The sequence below is a fragment of the Nilaparvata lugens genome, unplaced genomic scaffold (assembly GCF_014356525.2).
Source record: "Nilaparvata lugens isolate BPH unplaced genomic scaffold, ASM1435652v1 scaffold6122, whole genome shotgun sequence".
NCBI lineage: Eukaryota > Metazoa > Arthropoda > Insecta > Hemiptera > Delphacidae > Nilaparvata > Nilaparvata lugens.
Window position 1 is genome coordinate 1 of NW_024091885.1, and position 7040 is coordinate 7040.

At 36.0% G+C, this 7040-nt stretch overlaps 1 long non-coding RNA gene across 2 annotated transcripts; it reads left to right on the forward strand.

The window, feature by feature from the left end:
- The first annotated feature begins 2288 nt into the window (after nt 1-2288).
- On the forward strand, nt 2289-6397 carry LOC111054927. Of its 2 annotated transcripts, XR_005573964.1 has the most exons (3): nt 2289-2854; nt 3763-3972; nt 6207-6397. It is a non-coding gene; the product is annotated as an uncharacterized LOC111054927 (long non-coding RNA). The 2 variants fall into 2 exon arrangements; XR_005573963.1 differs by lacking the exon at nt 2289-2854 and having other exon boundaries at nt 3671-3972.
- Nucleotides 6398-7040: the final 643 nt, after the last annotated feature.

A 7040-nucleotide genomic window follows, 5' to 3' on the forward strand; every position in this document is an offset into this window, starting at 1 on the left:
AAATCAGATGCATCTGTTTCAACCACAAAAGGTTCAAAGTCGTCAATTGTACTAACTACTGCCTTAGAAATCTCAGTTTTGAGTTGATTGAAGTCAGCTATAGCTTCAGAAGTCAAAGGAAAGGTCTTTGCTGTAAGAAGCCGTTTAGCTTTATCTGAATAGTTGGATATCCATTTGGAATAGTGTGCAAACATTCCAATTGTTCGCTCAAGAGCCTTTCTATTATCTGGGGTGGAAGATTGAGCAATGGTTTCAGACGTTCAGGGTCAGGAGAAATTGTCCCTTTTCAATTTTATAGCCAAGCAAGCTTATTGAAGTAAGTGAATATTTGCTTTTTTCTGTATTGATTGTAAAATTATATTTTTGTACTGCATCTAAAAATTTTTGAGATTCAAATCATGTTCCTTCTGATTCTTACCACATATTGTCACATCATCCAGGTATGCATACGTTTTTTCAAGTTTTTCATTATTAATAACATTATCAATGACTCGCTGAAAAGTGGGTACACCATCTGTCAGACCAAAAGCAAGCCTTCGAAATTGATACAAACGGCCACATGCCTCAAATGCAGTGAAAGGTCGATCTTTTTCTCGTAGGGTACCTGGTGGTAAGCGCTTTTCAAGTCAATAGTGGTGAATACAGAGTTTTTTGAGACCTTAGAAACAATATCTTCAAGACTAGGGAGGGATATGCGTCAAGATGTGTGTATCGGTTAATAGTTTGAGAATAGTCTATTACCATTCGCTTTTTGTGATTTTCGTTCTTCACTACAAATGCTTGAGCTCTCCAGGGAGACCTGCTTTCTTCAATAATTCCATCATCTAGCAGTTTCTCAATTTCTTTCTCCATGAAACTAGTGTCTTCAAGAGAATGCTTTCGGGATTTAGTAATTATAGGTTTAATGTCTTTAGTTAAAAACTCAAAAGTGGTGGAGGTTCTATCTTTGCTGGAGCCAGATAATTGATAGTCAATGGGGGTTTAGTTCCTCCAAATGAAACTCTAAGTTCAGAGTGTTGATTAAGTAAGTCATGTCCTACAATAACATTAGCACACAAATCAGGCAATACACTGAATTTTGTTTTGGGGTAATGTTGACCTGAAAATTCTAAATGAGCTACACAATAAAGGAAATGTTCTTTCTTAGTGATGTTGAAGCCATGGACACTGCACCAGTTGTAGGGTACATTTCAAGTCCACATTTTTTAGCAAAACAGTGTGAAATAAATGTCTCAGAGCTTCCTGTATCTATCAAAGCAGAAGTAGGAATGTTGTTTACCTGAGCTTGTACTGTAGCATTTTCAAGAACAGTAGAGGCTGCAATAAGCGCCGAAGATGAAGAAGTTTTAGTAGATTTGCAGACATTTTTCCAATGACCTATTTTCTGGCATTTTTCGCATGAGTCATTAGTGCAGGGCACTGCTGACGTGTTTTATGTCGCTGACGACACACAAATAACATTTTTGAAAACTTGAGCTTCCAGTTTTTACAGCTGACAAAATTTTCAAGTGTTCGAATTTTAAATAATATTGTAAATTTTGTTGATAGCCTACTCCAAATTTCTTTGTAATGAAGCTTAAAAATTTTAAATATTCATAAGCCTGAATAAACTCAATAATTAAGATAAGTAATAAATCAGAATGGAAGAGCAGAGATAATAACACACTTTTATATTATAGTAAACTGTAGATCATGGATACATTTCAAACTTTTCAAGTGTTCGAATTTTAAATAATATTGTAAATTTTGTTGATAGCCTACTCCAAATTTCTTTGTAATGAAGCTTAAACCTTATAAAAATTTAAAATATTCATAAGCCTGAATAAACTCAATAATTAAGATAAGTAATAAATCAGAATGGAAGAGCAGAGATAATAACACACTTTTATATTATAGTAAACTGTAGATCATGGATACATTTCAAACTTTTCAAGTGTTCGAATTTTAAATAATATTGTAAATTTTGTTGATAGCCTACTCCAAATTTCTTTGTAATGAAGCTTAAACCTTATAAAAATTTAAAATATTCATAAGCCTGAATAAACTCAATAATTAAGATAAGTAATAAATCAGAATGGAAGAGCAGAGATAATAACACACTTTTATATTATAGTAAACTGTAGATCATGGATTCATTTCTATGAGAAAAAAAATATTATTGGGAGTTTTAATGCAAAGTGAAAATTGAACTTGAGATAGTTCCGTAAAAATGAATTATTCCAGATTGTTTTCCGAACATTTTTTTTCTAATTTAAATAAGCTAATGGAGAAAAATATTGAGGTCTCAATTATCAAAATGTATCATTTAATGATTGAAGAATATATTCTCATGACGAAAATATAATTGATTATATTAAACAAGAATGAACAGTTAATATTATATAAAATATTCCTGTATCAGAAGAAGTTAGGTGGACCCTATAAGACTGTGATTTTGTTTCGTGAAGGGGCAAAAATCCATATCACGTCCGTGTGATACATTCTTTTTGTGTGAAAAAATAACATACAAAGATAACCCATAAGTCGTTTATGCTCCAAATTTCATTGTAAACTCAGGCTGATAGTCCAAGCATTTTTTTTCGTGAAGCTATTTGACGCTCTTAGTCTCTCATACTGTGCCATTCTTACAGTCTCACCCGACCAAAACTGTAATAACAGACAGTAATCGGCTTGAGTTAACAGTGAAATTTGGAGCATAAACTCCTCATACCATGGCATATCTCATTATGCTATTTTTTCTCTATGGTTACTTAGTTATAAGGCAATTATAGAATGCAATTGATGTGTTGTATTTGAGTGTGCGGCAAAGCAATGGAGCGCATCATAGTGCATCGCACTTATTGGCCACTAGCAGGTAACCCGTGCTCCGCAAGGGTCCATTTTGAAACTTGACAAACTGAAAACTTGACTGAGTGGAATATTGTAGAGTTTGAAGTTGGCATAGTACCATCCTCAGTTAATTAAGAAACTGTATGCAAAATTAAAAGTTGAATTCAGTCCAGTAGTTTAGACGTGATGATGCGTCAAACATAATTTTCATATCCCGTACGTGTATAAGCCAGTTCTTCCCTTTTTATAGTATAGATAAATTCTTGATACTAACATATCATAACTTGATACTAAGCTTAACATAATAAATTGATATAACTCAAATCTTGTTCAGAAACCTTCCTCAACTTGATGTCAACCTGACAAAATTGGACTGGCTATTAATTTAGTTACCAATTTTAATCATCTGTTTCGAAGAGGTAGTCTCTCTAGATCAATGTACCTATAGTGAGGTCCAAGTTATAATGTATTTGATAAACTTTGATGTTGCTATCCTTGTCTATCATTCGACAAAGCAGGTAGCACTATCTTTTTCTAGCCCCGCAACGATGCCAAATCTGTTTTTGTCAGTGTAGAAATATAATGAATTAAGGCAGAGAATTAGCAACGCTGTTTTTCTATCTTTATCCACTGCCATTATAACGTGGACCTTACTATAGAATACGTATTCTAGGTACCTTGCTCTAGATTATAGTTCTATATTAACATAGTTATGAATTCATGTCCCATGAATTAAATTTCAACATTAATTCTGAAAAATCTAGAAGCAAAATTGAAATTCGGACTTCGAGGTGCACGAGATTGATATTTTTAGAATCTATGTGCAAAATTTGAAGATCTAAATCATTCCCGTTTTTCCGGTATGCAATCCACAAGTTGGCATGTTTTGATGCGAACAAACACAACCCTACTGTACTCTCTCTTATTATATAGATTCTTCTGCGACCAGAACAGCCGGCTGAACGAGCTGATGGCCGAGACCAAGACCACGGAGTAAAGAACACTCATTGTTATGTATTCTGTGCCAAGACCAAGATATCGCTGGCTCCCCCCTCCACTGGCAAGGACCAGATAGCTATAGCTGGTGACAAGGAGGGAGTGCAAGCTGCCAAGGACCACATCATGGCTGTCTGCAACGAAATGGTAGGCCTTTGCCATCTTCAATCAAAACGTTCTAATACTATAGAGAAAAAATCTGGTGTGGTACACTCACACAACTTTCCTTGCTCATTGATCTATAAGCCTCATTCTTAAACGAGGATAATCTAGGGGAATAACATTATGCCGATTGGCGGCTAAATAATTTTATTAAAACTACGATTATACTATTGTTATTGTTTTAGAGTACATTTTCCTTTGTTTGAATTATGAAATTTTTAAAAGTTGTCAAAACAGCTGTTCTACAAATAAAATATCGAAGTGTGTTCGTTTGAATAAACTACTCTACCCACCTACCTCATGCACCAGAAGGAGGTTACAAAGTAAATTTCTGAAGGATGGGGTGGACCCCCTGTTAGTTTCTCAGGGAGGAGACTCATGTCAGTTAATAGAGCTGATAAATAACTATACAGGGTATGAATTTGAAACTTGAGAAATATCTTGAATCTTGAGAAAATCGTGAAAAACATGTTTTTTTAGTAATCATCCGCCACTTTTCTCAAGAATATTACGGAGCTCCTGCAATTTTCCCAGAAATGAGACTAATGCCAGTTGATAGGGCTTATAAATAGCTATCCATGGTATAAATTTGAAGAAAACCGTTAGAGCCGTTTTCGAGAAAACTGTGAAAAACATGGTTTTTTAGTCATTTATCCATCATTTTTTCCGCCATTTTGAATTGAATTTTATTGAATTTCTTATTGTCGGATCCTCATGGTATAAGGACCTTAAGTTTAAAATTTCAAGTCAATCGGTTAATTAGGAATGGAGTTATCGTGTTCACAGACACACACCCACACACACAGACCAACACCCAAAAATCATGTTTTTGGATTCAGGGGACCTTGAAACGTATAGAAAACATGAAATTAGAGTACCTTAAATTTTTTGGAAAGCAATATTTTCCTTACCTATGGTAATAGGGCAAGGAAAGTAAAAACATATCATTAGAAGATGTTCCACTTCACTGTTAACTCCAGCCAATAGTCCTAGAAGTTGTTATTAGTTAATCTATGTGAAGCTAGTAGTTGCTCATACTGTGTCGTTCTTACACTCTTACCCCAACAAAACAATAATGATAGTAAGTAGTCGACAGTAATGAGTTTTAGTTTAGAACATAAACAACCATGAGATATCTTCTTATGCTATCTTTTCTCTGTGTTAATATGCCTATAGATTGCTTCTTGCCAAGCTTCAAAACTATGATGTAGCAAAAAAAGACAGAGCGATTCCATATTAGGCGTGAATCCAATCAGCTAGTCGGAGAGCGTCCTGACCTGCCGACTCCAAAAATGCCTGATATGGTCTCGCCCTTATACAACTTGAGAAGCAGGGGGGCATGACTCTTCTGTCGCCTATTGCAATTGATTTGTTCAATGACAATAAACATTTTCTTATTCTAAGGAAGGCTGAATATATCAACTTTCCTCCTGCTATCATGAATAACTTGCTGCATGTTGCAAAGTTACTCAGTCTACATCACTACTAGGGCCAAGCCAAATGAAGCGCAGCAAGCTCTGCGATTGGTTGATTATCAGCTGATTCCTAAACGCCATTTCACACCGCCCGCCCTACGACATCACATCTATAATACCATAGATAAAAGATAGCTTGAGAAGATATCCCATGATATAGTTCGTTTACATTTCAAATCAATTCAATTTCTTGTCATCTCAAGCTGTTCACTGTCGACTACTGTCTATTATTATTAGTGTTTTGGCAGGGTTAGAGTGTAAGAATGGCACAGTATGAGATACTTCAAGTGTCACATAGCTTCACCAAAAACAACTACTAGGACTTTCGGCTTGAGTTGACTTGGGATATCTTCATGTGCTATATTTTCTCTATGATGATAAGCTTCGCCAACGCTACGTTTTCCAACGTGTAAACGTCGCTAAACAGTGAGACTTGAGATAACTCTGTGATCAAATAATACAAAATGAATTGTAGTTTGTTCGTGTCAGGTGATTCTATTCCAATATTTGAATAATAATTTTCTGTTTTAACAGCTTTGCCAATTGAAAATGAAATGGTCCTGTCTTGTGTATGCTGGAGCAAGACAGCATTTTAAGCGGTGGTCATCTGATTGAATATCATAACAGTCGGCAATCTGCCTCCTGGTTGTGCAGTTCTGCAATACACAAAATAATGTAAACATATATTTATATTCTATTGTGATCTGTGAGGAGGCACTCTATACATCTACGTTGTCGTTGCAGCACTGACGATGATATAGGAGAAGGCGAACAGCGTAGTGGAGCAGTACCTAGACGTGCCCTCCTGGATCCACCGACATCTGATCGGCAAAAAGGGCGCCGACATTCTCAAGACGAAGGAGGACAGCCCCAAGGTCTATTTCGAAAAGAACAAGGACCGCCAGGAGAAGGACAATCGTATCAGAATAGAAGGTACACACTACTTAACTATCAATGAATTGAAACTTGTTCTGGTTTGGCGTTACAACCCAGTACGGGTCACAGCCTCGCTCAATCTTCTCCTCCAAGCATCTCTGTTCACCGCATCCCTGCACTCCAACCTTGGCCGCATCCTGGTCAACCACATCCATCCCCCCTCGTCTCCTTCCTTATATTTTCCCATTCATCGCCATCTTGGGTGGGGCTGCTCGAATCAGGTGTCCTGCCCATCTTAGTCTGTGCACTGTGAATATAGTGAGGTTCACGTTATAATGGCAGTTTTGGAGAAATATAGGAGAACAACGTTGCCGATCCTCAGTCTTGTCAATTCCTCCTATAGATGGTAGCTGATACAGGTTTATTGATGTAATATTAACTGTTAATTCTCGTTTTAATTAATCAATTACATTTTATTAAGCAATACATTATATTTTTCAATAATTCCATAATGAATTTTCACAATTAAGATGAAATATTTTGTTAATTAATTGACCGAAGCGAAGCTGAGGTCTTAGTTTCGACTCGATCGGCTTTCGTCTGTTTGTTTGTTTGTACCGCAGTTACAGTCACAGTTATTGTCCGATTTAGATGAAATTTGGTATACAAGTTCTTTGAAACAAGGCGCAGAAACGTATGTGT